This window comes from Triticum urartu, chromosome 2 (genome assembly GCF_003073215.2).
Source record: "Triticum urartu cultivar G1812 chromosome 2, Tu2.1, whole genome shotgun sequence".
NCBI classification, from domain to species: Eukaryota; Viridiplantae; Streptophyta; class Magnoliopsida; order Poales; family Poaceae; genus Triticum; species Triticum urartu.
The window spans coordinates 453,885,045-453,903,650 of record NC_053023.1 but is presented as its reverse complement, the minus strand read 5'-3'; positions in this window follow the sequence as shown (position 1 = coordinate 453,903,650).

Below are 18,606 nucleotides of genomic sequence, written 5' to 3'. Positions count from 1 at the left end.
CCAGTATTAAGGGTGAAATTTTGGATCCGATTTATATACTCCTAGATGGATAAATGTTCATACCATATCAATATTTCGCATTCTTTTGGATTCAGATGTCATTTATAGGAGCATTGCACGTGTTGCGCCCTAGTGTCGTCACGTGTCCCACTTTGTTGAAGTGGTTTTTTTGGACGAATTATTTTTGTAATTTTCTCGCTAAGTTAAGCACGAACCCATTTTGAAAGAAAAAATTATCTTACATTTTTTTGTCACGACAATATCCTTGGTGTCTCTTTTGCATGGAAGACACATGGTCTTTGCCGTTTTCCCCTGGTCCACACGTTGCGTTGGCTCGTTGTAGCAAAGGGGGAAACACCATGGAACCCCCCCCCCCCCGACTCAGAACGTCACAAACTGTGTCGTTTTCTCCTGATAAGTCATCCAGTCGCGCAGGCCTAGCCCACCACATCTTCCCTATTCTCCCTATCTTTTTGTGGTGGCCGAGCGCACTAACAAAGAAGGGTTCTTTCTCGCCCCCTTCCCTCTCCCCTCGCCAAATATTCAAGATCTACTCATTCCGCACTCAAAATCATGGATCTAAGGGCCCCGGGCATCCTTGAGGTATTCTCCCCCCCCCCCTTCTCTCATTTTTTCGGTTGAATCATCTTCTTATTATGCATTAATATTCAATATTGAGTGGTGTTAGATGAGTAGATGATTTCTTCATCTTTGGAATTTTTTTGTAGTTGGTAGACAATTTTAGAAGATTAGTGGGTACTAGATGATGTGTTCTTGAATATGTAGGCCATATTATTTCATATTGGTGCCTGTACAGGCTATTCATATGTTGCCATAGGAACCCGCATGAAGAGAGATGATGAACTCTTCAGAGTTCATTTATGGGAGCATTGCACATGTTGCGCCCTAGTGCCGTAACGTGTCGCACTTCGTTGTAGTGGGTTTTTTCGCGTGAAATTACTGTTCTGACTTTTTGGCTAAGTTAAGCACGAATTCACCCTGTTTGAAAAAAGTGTATCTGACCTTTTTTAGTGACGCCAACATCCCGCGTCCCGTTTGCATGGGAGACATCGTGGTCCCTGGTGTTTCCTCCTGGTCCACACATCATAGACCTCGACTTTTACCCTCGACCCAAAACGCCACGGACCATGGTGTTTTCTCCTGATAAGTCATCCAGCCGCGCAGGCCCAACCCACTCCATCTCCCCTATCCTCTAGCGGCGATTGAGCTAGCGCACGAACAGAGAGGGTTCTCTCTCGCCCCTTCCCTCTCCCCTCACCAAATCCTCAAGATATACTCATTCCACCACTCAAATTCGTGGATCTGAGGCCCCTAAGCATCCTCAAGGTACTCTTGCCCCTTCCCTCCAATTTATTTCGATTGAATCCTCTTCTTTTTTATTATGGTGTTAGATGAGTAGATGGTTTGTTCATTTTAGGGGGGAAATGTAGTTGGTAGATTATTTTAGATGATTGATAGGTACTAGATGATGCGTTGTTGAATTTGTAGGCCATATTAATTTGGATTGGTGCCTATATAGGCTATCCGTATGTTGTCATATGAACCCACATGAAAAGATATGATGAACATCTAATGGTTGTATATGGTATGGTTTGTTTGAGATCTTGGTTTGGTTATAGATGATTAATATTTGCATATGTTGTCCCATGGGATATTATCGAGAGAGATGATGAAGAGATGATGGTTGTATGTGATATTGTTTGTGTTGATAATCTTGCTTGGTTTATAAATGATGTGTGTGTATGTGCTAGCAATTTGGTTTTTTTGCTTGCAAGCAAGTTCATTATGTTCAGATGATGTGTGTATGTGGTATGAAAATATATGATGTGTGGGTATGTGTCGGGGTCTAGGATCTGTGTCCAAGAAACTTCTCCAACAACTAGGGTTCGAACTCTAGGGGGGTTTGCTTGGCGACCTAAGACATTGCGACGACTACGACTGGACTGCCACGGGCACGCTGGCTCTCATCGGGCACGAAGGGGATGTGCGAGCTACCCAGGTTCGGGCCACCGTGCTGGTGTAAATACCCTACTCCTGCCTATGTTGGGTTGCTCTGTAATGGAGAGCTTGTGGCTCGAGGTACACGAGAGGTTGGGAGAATGGCTCGATCCCCTTACATGGAGGCGGCGCTGCCCCCTTTGTAGTGCCTTGGTCCCCTTCCCTGGAAATATGAGCGGGAAAGGGTGGCCATAGGGCGGCAATTCAAAGGGGGGCAGGGGCCTATGCCTATCCTCACTAAAGGCAGTTTTCGCCTGGTAAAGTAGTCTTCATGACACATTGGTGGGCTCGGCGATGACCTCTGCCCTGGCGTGCTGATCCGTCCTAATCTTCTTTCACCAGAGAGGAAATGCTTTGGGAATTGCTTTGGGGGAGACAGCGGACGCTGCTCCCTTGTCACCAGAATGGAAATTGGGCTTGGTCATGCCCCACCGTCCTTATCCTGACAGCGGGCATCCATGTGATGGGCGTGGAGCCCCGCTGCCGGCGCCGTACGACCTGCCTCATGAGGCGACCTCGTGAGGGGAGCCTCACGAGGTAGCCCGGTGCTTGGCAGCCTCGGCAGGGCTCTGCCCCGCAGCAAGGGGCCTCGCGAGGCACACCCCCCGCGAGGCATCTTCTTGCGGAGCGGCCGGAGTAGGGCCACCTGTCATGGGCCGGCCCAGGTGCCGCCCTTTTGGCCAGAGGAAGATGGGTCGTGGTACCGTGGTTCCCACTGGGCAACAGTAGCCCCCGGGCCTGCGGCGTGCATGTTCACCCATTAGGAGCGAAATGGCACGGGGCCCGTTGAGCTGTCGGGCCCAGAGGGCGACGCGTGGCGGCTTTTACGGGGCGGGACGCCCCCACTTCCCAGGAGCCTTGGTAATCGCCGACCTGGGGATAAGCCTGGGCGCGTAGGGCGCAAGCACATCATTACTTTGTTGGGGAATGCAGTATTTCAAAAAAAATCCTACGATCACGCAAGATCTATCTAGGGATGCATAGCAACGAGAGATGAACTTTATTTTGCCATGCTGTTTTGAGAAGACATGATTGCTTAGTTAGTATGCTTGAAGTATTATTATTTTTATGTCAATATTAAACTTTTGTCTTGAATCTTTTGGATCTGAACATTCATGCCACAATAAAGAAAATTACATTGAGAATTATGCTAGGTAGCATTCCACATCAAAAATCATGTTTTTCTCATTTACCTACTCAAGGACGAGCAGGAATTAAGTTTGGAGATGCTTGATACGTTAATCTATAATTTTTTATTGTTCCATGCTATTGTATTATCTATTTTGGATGTTAATGGGCTTATTTATACACTTTTATATTATTTTTGGGACTAACCTACTAACCCAAGGCCCAGTGAAAATTGCTATTTTTTTTGCCTATCTCAGTGTTTCGCAGAAAAGGAATATCAAACGGAATCCAAACAGAATGAAACCTTCGGGAGAGTTTTTTTGGAACAAACGTGATCCAGGGGACTTGGGGTGGACGTCAAGAAATCAACGAGGAGGCCACGTGGCAGGGAGGCGCGCCTGCCCCTGGGCGCGCCCCCACCCTCGTGGGACCCTCGTGGCTCCACCGACCTACTTCTTCCTCCTATATATATCCATATACCCTGAAAACATCCAGGAGCACCACGAAACCCTATTTCCACCGCCGCAACCTTCTGTATCCAAGAGATCCCATCTTGGGACCTTTTCCGGAGCTCCGCCGGAGTGGGGATCGATCACGGAGGGCTTCTACATCAACACCATAGCCTCTCCGATGATGTGTGAGTAGTTTACCACGGACCTTCGGGTCCATAGTTATTAGCTAGATGGTTTCTTCTCTCTCTTTGAATCTCAATACAAAGTTCTCCTTGATTCTCTTGGAGATCTATTCGATGTAACTCTTTTTGCGGTGTGTTTGTCGAGATCCGATGAATTGTGTGTTTATGATCAAGTTTATCTATGAACAATATTTGATTCTTCTCTGAAATCTTTTATGCATGATTGGTTATCTTTGCAAGTCTCTTCGAATTATCAGTTTGGTTTGGCCTACTAGATTGATCTTTCTTGCAATGGGAGAAGTGCTTGGCTTTGGGTTCAATCTTGCGGTGTCCTTTCCCAGTGACAGCAGGGGCAGCAAGGCACGTATTGTATTGTTGCCATCGAGGATAAAAAGATGGGGTTTATATCATATTTCTTGAGTTTATCCCTCTACATCATGTCATCTTGCCTAATGCGTTACTCTGTTCTTATGAACTTAATACTCTAGATGCATGCTGGATAGCGGCCGATGTGTGGAGTAATAGTAGTAGATGCAGAATCATTTCGGTCTACTTGTCGCGGACGTGATGCCTATATACATGATCATGCCTAGATATTCTCATAAGTATGCACTTTTCTATCAATTGCTCGACAGTAATTTGTTCACCCACCGTAATGCTTATGCTATCTTGAGAGAAGCCACTAGTGAAACCTATGGCCCCCGGGTCTATTATCCATTATATTAATCTCTCGTCAACTAGCTATTTCTGGTGTTGTTTATTTTGCAATATTTACTTTCAATCTATATCATAGAAATACCAAAAATATTTATCTTATTATTATTATCTCTATCAGACCTCACTCTCGTAAGTGTTCATGAAGGGATTGACAACCCCTTTATCACGTTGGTTGCAAGGTTCTTATTTGTTTGTGTAGGTACGAGAGACTTGCGTGTAGTCTCCTACTGGATTGATACCTTGGTTCTCAAAAACTGAGGGAAATACTTATGCTACTTTGCTGCATCACCCTTTCCTCTTCAAGGGAAAACCAACGCAGTGCTCAAGAGATAGCAAGAAGGATTTTTGGCGCCGTTGCCGGGGAGATCTACATCAAGTCAAGACATACCAAGTACCTATCATAAACTCTTATCCCTCGCATTACATTATTTGCCATTTGCCTCTCGTTTTCCTCTCCCCCACTTCACCCTTGCCGTTTTATTCGCCCTCTTTTTCCGTTCCCCTTCTCTTTTCCAGTTCGTCTCTTTTCACTTGCCTCTTGTGTCGCCGTGTGTCGTCATGGCTAGTCCCTTATCTGCCCCTTTGTCTCCCGAGTTTGAAGTTCTTCACTTCAAACAATGACAAGGAGAAAATTTAAAAGATGCTTGGTTTAGGATGATGGAATCTTACCGTAACTTCACCCTAGAGGTGAATTTTAGGATTTTACTTCGCAATTTTTATGTTGGGCTGAATATGTCGCATAGACAACTCTTGGATTGCGTTGCCAAAGGGAATTTTATCGAAATTGATCATAGTATTGCTCATGAAATCATAGAGGGGATAGTGGGAGAACTACCTCAACAAAAGGGGTCACATCATACCCAGGAAGACACAAGTTTTTGAAAAGATTTGCGAAGTTACGAAAATTTTACAAAAGTCTCTTGAACCTCTTAAGAGTGTTAGCCGAAACCTTCACCGCATGAATATGTTGATTACCCTTTGCAATAAGCGGTTGGATTCTTTAGATATAAAAAATTCCGAATATAAAGGGAAACGTAAAGAATCTCCCGGATTTGAGCATGACTTCGCTAAAAAATTAAAACCAAAGATGATAATACATAGATATATTCTTGCTTTTATGCCTAGCTAGGGGCGTTAAACGATAGCGCTTGTTGGAAGGCAATCCAATTTTATTTCTTGCTTTTGGGTTCTCTTTAGTAATAAATAATTCATCTAGACTTTGTTTAGATGTGGTTTTATGCTTTTAATTAGTGTTTGTGCCAAGTAGAACCTTTGGGAAGACTTGGGGAAAGTCTTTGTGATCTTGCTATAAAAAACAGAAACTTTAGCGCTCACGAGATTTGCTGCCATTTTTACTGGAGAATGCGATTAGGTTGATTCTTTTTGCAGATGATTAATAGATAAATTCCTCACGTCCAGAAATTTATTTTAGAATTTTTGGGGTTACAGAAGTATTTGAAACCTACAGATTACTACAGACTGTTCTGTTTTTAACAGATTCTGTTTCTCGCGTGTTGTTTGCTTATTTTGATGAAACTATGGCTAGTATCGGAGATTATGAACCATAGAGAAGTTGGAATGCATTAGGTTTAATACCAATATAAATAAAGAATGAGTTCATTACAGTATGTTAAGTGGTGGTTTATTCTCTTATACTAACGGAGCTCATGAGATTTTCTATTTAAGTATTTTGTTGTGAAGTTTTTAAGTTTTGGGTAAAGATTTGATGGATTATGGAACAAGGAGTGGCAAGAGCCTAAGCTTGGGGATGCCCAAGGAACCCCAAGTTAAAATTCAAGGACAACCAAAAGCCTAATCTTGGGGATGCCCCGGAAGGCATCCCCTCTTACGTCTTCTTCTATCGGTAACTTTACTTGGGGCTATATTTTATTCATTACATGATATGTGTTTTGCTTGGAGCGTATTGTATGATTTGAGTCTTTGATTTTTAGTTTACCACAATAATCCTTGCTGTACACACCTTTTGGGACAGACACACATGAATTGGAATTTATTAGAATACTCTATGTGCCTCACTTATATCTTTTGAGCTAGATAATTTTGCTCTAGTGCTTCACTTATATCTTTTAGAGCACGGTGGTGGTTTTATTTTATAGAAATTATTGATCTCTCATGCTTCACTTATATTATTTTGAGAGTCCTTTAGAACAGCATGGTAATTTGCTTTGGCTATGAAATTAGTCCTAATATGATAGGCATCCAAGATGGGTATAATAAAAAACTATCATAGAAAGTGCATTGAATAATATGAGAAGTTTGATACTTGATAATTGTTTTGAGATATAAAGATGGTGATATTAGAGTGTGCTAGTTGAGTAGTTGTGAATTTGAGAAATACTTGTGTTGAAGATTGCAAGTCCCGTAGCATGCACGTATGGTAACTGTTGTGTAATAAATTTGAAACATGAGGTGTTCTTTGATTGTCTTCCTTATGAGTGGCGGTCGGGGACGAGCGATGGTCTTTTCCTACCAATATATCCCCCTAGGAGCATGTGCGTAGTGCTTGGTTTTTGATGACTTGTAGATTTTTTCAATAAGTATGTGAGTTCTTTAGGACTAATGTTGAGTCCATGGATTATACGCACTCTCAGCCTTCCATCATTGCTAGCCTCTTCGGTACCGTGCATTGCCCTTTCTCACCTTGAGAGTTGGTGCAAACTTCGCCGGTGCATCCAAACCCCGTGATATGATACACTCTATCACACATAAACCTCCTTATATCTTCCTCAAAACAGCCACCATACCTACCTATTATGGCATTTCCATAGCCATTCCGAGATATATTGCCATGCAACTTTCCACCGTTTCATTCATGACACGCTTCATCATTGTCATATTGCTTTGCATGATCATGTAGTTGACATCGTATTTGTGGCAAAGCCATCATGCATAATTTATCATACATGTCACTCTTGGTTCATTGCCCTTCCCGGTACACCGCCGGAGGCATTCATATAGAGTCATATTTTGTTCTAGTATCGAGTTGTAATCATTGAGTTGTAAATAAATAGAAGTGTGATGATCATCATTAATAGAGCATTGTCCAAAAAAGGCCAAATAAAAAAAGTCCCAAAAAAAGAAATAAAAAGGGGCAATACTACTATCCTTTTTTCCACACTTGTGCTTCAAAGTAGCACCATGATCTTTATGATAGAGAGTCTCTTGTTTTGTCACTTTCATATACTAGTGGGAATTTTTTATTATAGAACTTGGCTTGTATACTCCAACAATGGGCTTCCTCGAATGCCCTAGGTCTTCATGAGCAAGCAAGTTGGATGCACACCCACTTAGTTTCTTTTGTTGAGCTTTCATACATTTATAGCTCTAGTGCATCCGTTGCATGGCAATCCCTACTCCTTGCATTGACATCAATTGATGGGCATCTCCCTAGCCCGTTGATTAGCCGTGTTGATGTGAGACTTTCTCCTTTTTGTCTTCTCCACATAACCCCCTATCATTATTCTATTCCACCCATAGTGCTATATCCATGGCTCACGCTCATGTATTGCGTGAAAGTTGAAAAAAGTTTGAGATTACTAAAGTATGAAACAATTGCTTGGCTTGTCACCGGGGTTGTGCAAGATGAGAGCATTCTTGTGTGACGAAAATGGAGCATGACCAAACTATATGATTTTGTAGGGATGAACTTTCATTTGCCATGTTGTTTTGAGAAGACATGATTGCTTAGTTAGTATGCTTGAAATATTATTATTTTTATGTCAATATTAAACTTTTGTCTTGAGTCTTTCAGATCTGAAGATTCATGCCACAATAAAGAAAATTACATTGAGAATTATGCTAGGTAGCATTCCACGTCAAAAATTCTGTTTTTATCATTTACCTACTCGAGGACGAGCGAGAATTAAGCTTGGGGATGCTTGATACGTCTCCAACGTATATATAATCTTTCATTGTTCCATGCTATTATATTATCTGTTTTGGATGTTAATGAGCTTATTTATACACTTTTATATTATTTTTGGGACTAACCTACTAACCCAAGGCCCAGTGCAAATTGCTGTTTTTTTTGCCTATTTCAGTGTTTCGCAGAAAAGGAATATCAAACGGAATCCAAACGGAATAAAACCTTTGGGAGAGTTGTTTTTGGAACAAACGTGATCCATGGGACTTGGAGTGGACGTCAAGAAATCAACGAGGAGGCCATGAGGCAGGGAGGCGCGCCTGCCCCCTAGGCACGCCCCCACCCTCGTGGGCCCCTCGTGGCTCCACCGACCTACTTCCAGGAGCACCACGAAACCCTATTTCCACCGCCGCAACCTTCTGTACCCAAGAGATCCCATCTTGGGGCCTTTTCCGAAGCTCCGCCGGAGGGGGAATCGATCACGGAGGGCTTCTACATCAACGCCATAGCCTCCCCAATGATGTGTGACTAGTTTACTTGAGACCTTCAGGTCCATAGTTATTACCTAGATGGCTTCTTCTCTCTCTCTTTGGATCTCAATACAATGTTCTCCTCGATCTTCTTGGAGATCTATTTGATGTAACTCTTTTTGCGGTGTGTTTGTCGAGATCCGATGAATTGTGGGTTTATGATCAAGTTTATCTATGAACAATATTTGATTCTTCTCTGAAATCTTTTATGTATGATTGGTTATCTTTGCAAGTCTCTTCGAATTATTAGTTTGGTTTGGCCTACTAGATTGATCTTTCTTGCAATGGGAGAAGTGCTTAGCTTTGGGTTCAATCTTGCGGTGTCCTTTCCCAGTGACAGCAGGGGAAGCAAGACACGTATTGTATTGTTGCCATCGAGGATGAAAAGATGGGGTTTATATCACATTGCTTGAGTTTATCCCTCTACATCATGTCATCTTGCCTAATGCGTCACTCTGATCTTATGAACTTAATACTCTAGATGCATGCTGGATAGCGGTCGACGTGTGGAGTAATAGTAGTAGATGCAAAATCGTTTCGGTCTACTTGTCGCGGACGTGATGCCTATATACATGATCATGCCTAGATATTCTCGTAGTTATGCACTTTTATATCAATTGCTCGACAGTAGTTTGTTCACCCACCGTAATACTTATGCTATCTTGAGAGAAGCCACTAGTGAAACCTATGGGCCCCGGGTCTATTCTCCATTATATTAATCTCCCGTCAACTAGCTATTTCTGGTGCCGTTTATTTTGCAATATTTACTTTCAATCTATATCATAAAAATACCAAAAATATGTATCTTATTATTATTATCTCTATCAGATCTCACTCTCGTAAGTGACCGTGAAGGGATGACAACCCCTTTATCGCGTTGGTTGCGAGGTTCTTATTTGTTTGTGTAGGTACGAGGGACTTGCGTGTAGTCTCCTAATGTTTATACCTTGGTTCTCAAAAACTGAGGGAAATACTTACGCTACTTTGCTGCATCACCCTTTCCTCTTCAAGGGAAAACCAACGCAGTGCTGAAGAGGTAGCAAGACACCTGTAGGGCATCTTTATAATCACCCAATTACATTGTGGTGTTTGATAGCACACCAAGTGTTTCTCCGGTATTCGGGAGTTGCATAATATCATAGTCATAGGAACATGTATAAGCTATGGAGAAAGCAATAGCAATAAACTAAACGATCATAATGTTGGGGAACATAGTAATTTCAAAGATTTCCTACGCACACGCAAGATCATGGTGATGCATAGCAACGAGAGGAAAGAGTATCGTCCATGTACCCTCGTAGACCGTAAGCGGAAGCGTTATGAGAACGTGGTTGATGTAGTTGAACGTCTTCACGATCCGACCGATCCAAGTACCGAACGCACGACACCTCCGAGTTCAGCACATGTTCAGCTCGATGACGTCCCATGAACTCTGATCCAGCAGAGCTTCATGGGAGAGTTCCGTCAACACGACGACGTGTTGACAGTGATGATGTTGCTACCGAAGCAGGGCTTCGCCTAAGCACCGCTACAATATGATCGAGGTGGATTATGGTGGAGGGGTGCACTGTCGTGGTTCTAAGTCTGACAGTAATGTAGGGGGGTAGGTATGGAGAGGCGAGATCTTAGCTATGGAGTAGTTGTAAGCACACGAGGTTTACGAGTTCAGGCCCTTCTCGGAGGAAGTAATAGTCCTATGTCTCGGAGCCCGGAGGCGGTCGACCGGATTATGTGTGTATGAATTACAGGGGTGCGAACCCTTTACACTGAGGAGGGGGGTGGCTTATATAGAGTTCGCCAGACCCCTCTGGCTCTCAGTTATGCAGGGTTTTAAGTACAGTAAGGTCGGGCGTTACTGATAACGTCCCTAATAAGTGCTATGACGACCATAAAAGCTACTTAATGCCCGACCGTTAGCGTGTGGAGTGACTTTAGGTCTCCTGGCCGTCGAGTGGTCGCTTCTTGGTCGAGTGATTGCTTCTTGGTCGAGTGTCTTCGAGTCTGTCGAGTGGAACACCTCCAAGTCGATTGAAAGGTGATTTCTTCTAGAGATGTCCTTGGGTAGGGCAGTTAGGACAGGTCCATGACCCTACCCTAGGTACATAGCTTCATCATTAGCCCCCGAATGGATCGAGGTTTGAGTGGGGAAGGAGTTGAGAACTTCTCCGACTCATTTTTCATGCCATGAGCATATCTTGTTTCGGATCAATGAACATGAGTGATGACAACAACTTCCTTTTCAGTCGCCTTGATCCATTCTTAGTTTTTGTCGAGTGAGTTTCTTTACTTGAAAAGCTCCGAGTGACAGTGTGGAGGAGATCTTCTGTCTGACAGGTTGTTCTGCTGCCCGCAGATTTCGCGGGATTCGAATTTTGGGAAGCGCGTGGGACGGGGGAGGCCGCAGTAATCGGATGGGATAGGGCGGAGCCGCCTTGATCTCCGCGCCACCTTTTTCGCCACATATCGCACGCGCGATTGTTACGGAATTTGACAGGATCGTCTGGGCCTACCAGTCAGCCACTCGGAAGCGACCTCATATAAGGCGTCGGACCGGGGTTTCTTGAACAGTGCGTTCTCATTTCCTCTTCTCCTCTTCAGGCTTCTTCGTCGCGCTCGCTCTCGCCCCAGCGCCGCCGCTCCGTACGCGTCTCGCCGGCGACGATGGGGAAGGAGAAGACAGTGGCTCTGGAGCGGGCGAAGAAGGCGACGGGAAAGGCGGAGGGGAAGGCAACCAGTCGGGGTGGATCTTCCTCACGAGCCGGCCTGCTGAAGGGCTGGATCCAGGGCGACCGGATCCGCTCGGCGATCCGCCAAGAAGACCTTGACGAGCTAGCCGACGGAGGACTGATCCCCCATGGATCGGCGCGGCTTCCGGGGAAGGACTCCGAGCCGCAACCTCGGGAGGGTGAGCGCGTTCTCCTTGCCACTCACGTCGACCGTGGATTTTCCTTGCCTCCTCACCCTTTCTTTTGGGGATTTCTGAATTTCTTTGGGGCACAACTCCACCACTTCACTCCCAACACAATCGTGTATCTCACTGCTTTTGTGTCTTTGTGCGAGAATTTCTTGGGTTGTCGGCCTCACTGGGGTCTTTTCAAGCACATTTTCACCTGTCGTTCTCAGACGGTGAAAAAGGCCAATCCGAGTGACGAGAGAACACAAGTGATTCAGATGTGCGGGGGTCTTGGTGTTCAGATGAGAGGGAAAAGTTCCTTTCCGGCCATGATTCTTCCCGACTCGGTCCGTGGATGGCAGTCGACCTGGTTTTACTGCAAAGACCAGCCGACGCCAGGGAAGCCGACTGGCCTCCCTCCTTTTACCATGGACCGAGTGAGGAAACCCTCCTCTTTGAAGGTGATCCCGGAGGAGAGGGCGCAAGTTAAGGTGCTGGTCGATCGAGTGGTACAGCTTATCCGTGACGGGGTCACTGGTATGGATCTCTTGGAGGTTTTCCTTCGGCGGCGCATCCAGCCTCTTCAAGCTCGAGACCATCTGATGTGGATGTATTCGGGTCTTGACGACACCACTTAGATTCACCCGGAGGAGGTCGATGACGACACACTAGAGGGGTGGCTGTCGGGCATCACTGGAAACAAGGATAACCCCAGGGGAGCCAGGAGAGTTCCTCCATTTGACCAGTCCCATGAACCAGAAAAGGCCCGATTCTGAGCTTTTGATTATAATCTGAATTCACTCGCGCAGCTGTCTATACTGCGTCGACTGACTTTATTCTTCCTGCTTTCTTTCAGGCCCTTATCGAAATGTATTCAATGCCCAATGGAGAGCAAGAGCAAGACCTGGAAGGAGAGGCGAGCGGCGGCGACAGTGGCGAATGGCATTCTGACGGAGAAGGGGACGAAGAAAGCGACGACCCAAGTGACGAAGAAGAAGTCGAGTCGCCTCCTCGCAGGGAGAGGCGATCCAAGCTTGACCAAGAACGATCGAGCACCCGTGAAAAGGCGATTGCTCAGACTGGTCAGTCTTCAAAGCGTCCTCGGACCTCTTCACCAACCCCAACTGAAAAAGCATCAAAGCATCCCAAAGTTGCAGAGCAGAAGCCTCGGAAGGCGTTGCCGAAGATTAAGATTGACATCCCCGTCGCTTCTGCGTGAGTGTCTCCCTTTGTATTCACTTGATGCTCCGTGCTGTTTATTTTTTCTTGATTTAACCAGACAAACTTTGGAACTGGCAGCGCTGCTACTTCCGGGACCTCAGCTTACAGGGATGAGGATGAGGTAATGGAGGATGCAGTCACTTCCAATCTGGGTATGATTTCTGTCATTCTGTCTTTATTTGGTCGACTCAACTGCAATGTGTACCATTGGGTGATGTGATTTTGACGATTGATCTTTGAACAGCTCCTAACATTATTGACCTCCCCGATGATGATGATGAAGAGCCTAAGAGGCCTTTGACGAGGAAAAATAGGAAAGCTCCTGCAAGCAAGGTGCCACAGTCGACGCCGATGGCGGAACCAGTTGTTCAGGACGCTGGTGATGCCAACCGAGGTTCTGTTACCTTCGCCGTACCATTGTCGAGTGCCCTGCCTTCTTCGTCGACTGTTCAAGCTCCTGCCGACCCACCTTCAGTTTTTGCGATCCATCATGTCCCAGAGGACAAAGTGAATGCTGCCAAGGAAGCCATACGCCAGGCGGGCATTATGATGGAGAAGATGAAGGCGGTGCGGGACGCCAGTCAGGCCGCCTATGACGCCAGCTCGGCTCTCCAAAGCAATGTTCAGGTTAGTTGGTCACCGCTTGTTCTGTTAGGATATGCTACCTGAAGACTCTCTTTCCGAAAATCTTTGCATCTGTACACCCACTGGGTGCGTCGATTGAATTTTTGGACTAGTGGGGGCGCGCTGAGCGCACCCACTGGGTGTAGTCCCCGAGACTACGGTGGACTACTGGCAGTCGTCTGTAGTCTTTGTATTTTGATTCTTTCGCTCGATCTGGTCTGGCCGTGTCGAGTGTAAACCGAATGGGTGTTGCTGTCATTTTTGGTAGTTTCGCTCTTCCACTCGGTCTGGGCGAGTGGGATCAGAACCGGTGGGGGCACGCCAAGTGCACCCACTGGGTGTAGTCCCCGAGCCCGCGGTCGACTGCTAGCAGTCGACTGGGGTCTGAATAGCTTGTTGTCCACTTCTTTCTTGACGGCGTAATTGTTCTTTCTCTCTCTCTTTTTTTACTCCCTGCACTCGACTCCGGCGGGCCGGTCGAGTGGGATCCAAACCGGTGGGGGCACGCAAAGTGCACCCACTGGGTGTAGTCCCCGAGACTATGGTGGACTGCGGGCAGTTGACCGTAGTCTTAATTATTATCTTTGTCGTTTTCGCTGTAAAATAACTTCCCCTCCCTGACTGCAGAAATCTTGTGATCTTGGAGCTCGCTTTGCCGACTTGGAGAAACAGCAGATCCAGCTAAACCTTGACTTGGAATTGGCTCAGCAAAATCTAAAAAAAGCTCAAGACGAGGCCGCTGGTATGGAAGGTAACTGATTGCCGACTGAACTTCAATATACCTCTTTGGTCTCTTTTTTTATTCGATTATTTTTTTTGCAGAGAAAATGAAGTTGGCTCTGGACAAGAAGGACTCGGACCTCGCCGCCGCGCAAAAAGCAGCCCAGGACAAAACCGTTCTCGCAGACGAGAAGCTTGCTTCAGTCGGAACGCTTGAAGGAGAGGTGACTAGACTGACATCTTGTCTTAATGAAGCTAACCGTGAAGTGACCAGCCTGAAGAAGGATAAGGTCGCCCTGAACGAAAAGTTGGAGTCTGTGATCCGCAAGAGGAACGACACAGAAGCTTATCCGAGGACCCTTGCCAAGAAGCTTTATCTCGTGCTGGGAGGTATTTCTTTTAATCCGACTGTGTTGATGCTTGCCATCGGATTTTGTTTGGTTGATTGAACTGACTTTTGGCTGCAGAACTTTGTCAAGACTTTGATGAAGAAACTGGAAGGGTCGAGACGGGTCTGGACCCTATCGCTTCCCCGGTCTGCGATGAAACTGCGATGAACGTGCTCCGACTGGAGTCCTGTATCGCCAGCGCCACAAGCTACCACGCACGCCTGAAGGAGGTTGTCTCTCGAATCGACTCGACGCTTTGGCCGGGGGTGACGCTTCAGAATGATCTGGAATCTCTGATGACTCGACTGAACGAGACCCCTGACCGAGTGCAAGAATGGAAGAAATCCTCCGCCCGGTGTGGTGCTGATGTGGCTCTATCTTTGGTTCGTGTCCACTGCAAGGAGGTGCGAGAAGATAAGCTAGCAACAATCAAGGTCGCCAACACCCAGAGGCATGACTTCCGATCTTTTATGGAGACTTTTATTGCTGCAGCCACTCGGATCGCCGACGGCGTCGACCTGGACGAGTTCGTCGAGCCTGTCAGTCCTCCTCCTGCAGAGTGAACAAACTTTTATGGCCCACTTTAAATTTGCCTCGAAATGCAGAGTGGTTTTTGTAACCGTTAAACTCTTTCGGGCTGAATGCCTGAGCACTTCGATCTGTGGTCTGGAACCTTTAGGATTTATCTGAACTTGGTTTATCGTTGAATATCTTCATGAATTCTCCGTCGAGTGGAACTCGTTCTTCACTCGAGACAACTTTTGTATTTGTGGCGCAGCTCCGAAGGAAAAGGTAGCAGTCGACCTGCATCTCTTCGTCCTTGCGGGTCGGGATGGAGCACATGTTGTATTTGTGGCGAAGCTCCGAAGGAGAAGGTGGCAGTCGACCTGCACCTCGTCGTCCTTGCGGATCGTGATGGAGCGCACATTGTATTTGTGGCGAAGCTCCGAAGGAGAAGGTGGCAGTCGACCTGCACCTCGTCATCGTTGCGGATCGGGATGGAGCGCACGTTGTATTTGTGGCGAAGCTCCAAAGGAGAAGGTGGCAGTCGACCTGCACCTCGTCGTCCTTGCGGATTGGGATGTGTTTCGTACTTAGGCGAGTACTGGACTGCAGCTAAGCCTCCGAGTGGGAGGGTCGTTCTCCACTCGGTAGGATTTTTCAAACTTAGGCGAGTACTAGACTGTAGCTAAGCCTCCGAGTGGGAGGGTCGCTCTTCACTCGGTAGGATTTTTCAAACTTAGGCGAGTACTGGACTGCAGCTAAGCCCCCGAGTGGGAGGGTCGCTCTCCACTTGGTAGGATTTTCAAACTTAGGCGAGTACTGGACTACAGCTAAGCCCTCGAGTGGGAGGGTCGCTCTCCACTCGGTAGGATTTTTCAAATACTTAGGCGAGTACTGGACTGCAGTTAAGCCCCCGAGTGGGAGGGTCGCTCTCCACTCGGTAGGATTTTCAAACTTAAGCGAGTACTGGACTGCAGCTAAGCCCCCGAGTAGGAGGGTCGCTCTCCACTCGGTAGGATTTTTCAAATACTTAGGCGAGTACTGGACTGCAGCTAAGCCCCCGAGTGGGAGGCTGGCTCACCACTCGGTAGGATTTTCAAATACTTAGGCGAGTACTGGACTGCAGCTAAGCCCCCGAGTGGGAGGGTCGCTCTCCACTCGGTAGGATTTTTCAAATACTTAGGCGAGTACTGGACTGCAGCTAAGCCCCCGAGTGGGAGGCTGGCTCACCACTCAGTAGGATTTTCAAATACTTAGGCGAGCACTGGACTGCAGCTAAGCCCTCGAGTGGGAGCCTGGCTCACCACTCGGTAGGATTTTCAAATAATTAGGCGAAACGGGTTCGTAGCTAAGCCCCCGAGTGGGAGGGTCGCTCTCCACTCGGTAGGATTTTTCAAACACTTAGGCGAGTACTGGACTGCAGCTAAGCCCCCGAGTGGGAGGGTCGCTCTCCACTCGGTAGGATTTTTCAAACTTAGGCGAGTACTGGACTGCAGCTAAGCCCCCGAGTGGGAGGGTCGCTCTCCACTCGGTAGGATTTTTCAAACTTAGGTGAGTACTGGACTGCAGCTAAGCCCCCGAGTGGGAGGGTCGCTCTCCACTCGATAGGATTTTTCAAATACTTAGGCGAGTACTGGACTGCAGCTAAGCCCCCGAGTGGGAGGCTGGCTCACCACTCGGTAGGATTTTCAAATACTTAGGCGAGTACTAGACTGCAGCTAAGCCCCCGAGTGGGAGGTTGGCTCACCACTCGGTAGGATTTTCAAATACTTAGGCGAAACGGGTTCGCAGCTAAGCCCCCGAGTGGGAGGCTGGCTCACCACTCGGTAGGATTTTCAAACACTTAGGCGAAACGGGTTCGCAGCTAAGCCCCCGAGTGGGAGGCTGGCTCACCACCCGGTAGGAAATTATTTTTACAAACTTAGGCGAAACGGATTCGCAGCTAAGCCACCCACTGGGGGATTTCTCACGCAAACAAAAACAATAACAATCACTAGGAAAATTATAACGCTCTTGTCTTTGATAAATAAACTACAGAAGTTTTTCTTATTACATCTCATCTGAGTGAGAATTCAAGTATAAAAGGGGCGGAGCAACTCCGCATTCCAGGCTCGTGGCTCATCAATCTGGCGATCGACATTATAAAGGTGGTACGCTCCATTGTGGAGTACTCTGGTGACTATGAAGGGACCTTCCCAAGTAGGAGCGAGTTTGTGTGGTTTCTGTTGATCCACTTGGAGGACCAAGTCTCCTTCTTGGAAGGCTCGACTCTTCACATTTCTGGCATGGAATCGACGCAAGTCTTGCTGAAAGATGGTCGATCGGATCATGGCCATTTCTCTTTCTTCTTCCAGGAGGTCGACTGCGTCCTGCTGGGCTTGTTCTGCTTCATCTTCAGAGTAGAGCTCGACTCGGGGTGCGTTGTGAAGCAGGTCACTCGGCAAAACTGCTTCGGCTCCGTAGACTAGAAAGAATGGGGTTCTTCCAATCGATCGGTTCGGGGTTGTCCTCAATCCCCAAAGAACTGACGGAAGCTCGTCGACCCATGCACCTGCTGCGTGCTTGAGATCGCGCATCAGTTGGGGTTTCAGTCCTTTGAGAATTAAGCCGTTTGCTCTTTCCGCTTGTCCATTCGACTGGGGGTGAGCGACTGAAGCGTAGTCGACTCATGTGCCTTGAGAGGCGCAAAAGGCTCTGAATTTGTCAGAATCAAAGTTTGACCCATTGTCAGTGATGATGCTATGCGGAACTCCATATCTGAATATCAACTCTCTGATGAAACTGATAGCAGTGCAAGCATCAAGATTCTTGATAGGCTTAGCTTCAATCCATTTGGTGAACTTGTCGACTGCTACTAGCACATGAGTGAAGCCGCTCCTGCCCGTTCTCAGAGGTCCAACCATGTCCAGTCCCCAAACAGCGAAGGGCCAGACGAGTGGAATGGTTTTCAGGGCGGACGCGGGTTTGTGCGACATATGGGAGTAAAGCTGACATCCTTCACATTTGTCGACTATCTCTTTCGCCATTTCATTCGCTCTTGGCCAGTAGAAACCCGCTCGGTATGCTTTAGCCACAATGGTCCGAGAGGACGCATGATGACCACAGGTCCCCGAGTGGATATCATCAAGGATTATCTGACCTTCTTCTGGTGTTATACACTTCTGACTGACTCCAGTCGCGCTTTCTCTATACAACTGTCCCTTTATGACTGTAAAGGCCTTGGATCGACAGACGATCTGTCGAGCCTCTTCTTCGTCCTCTGGGAGTTCTTTCCTTAGGATGTACGCGATGTACGGTACCGTCCAGTCGGGAGTGATGACCAACACTTCCATGGTCAGGTCGAC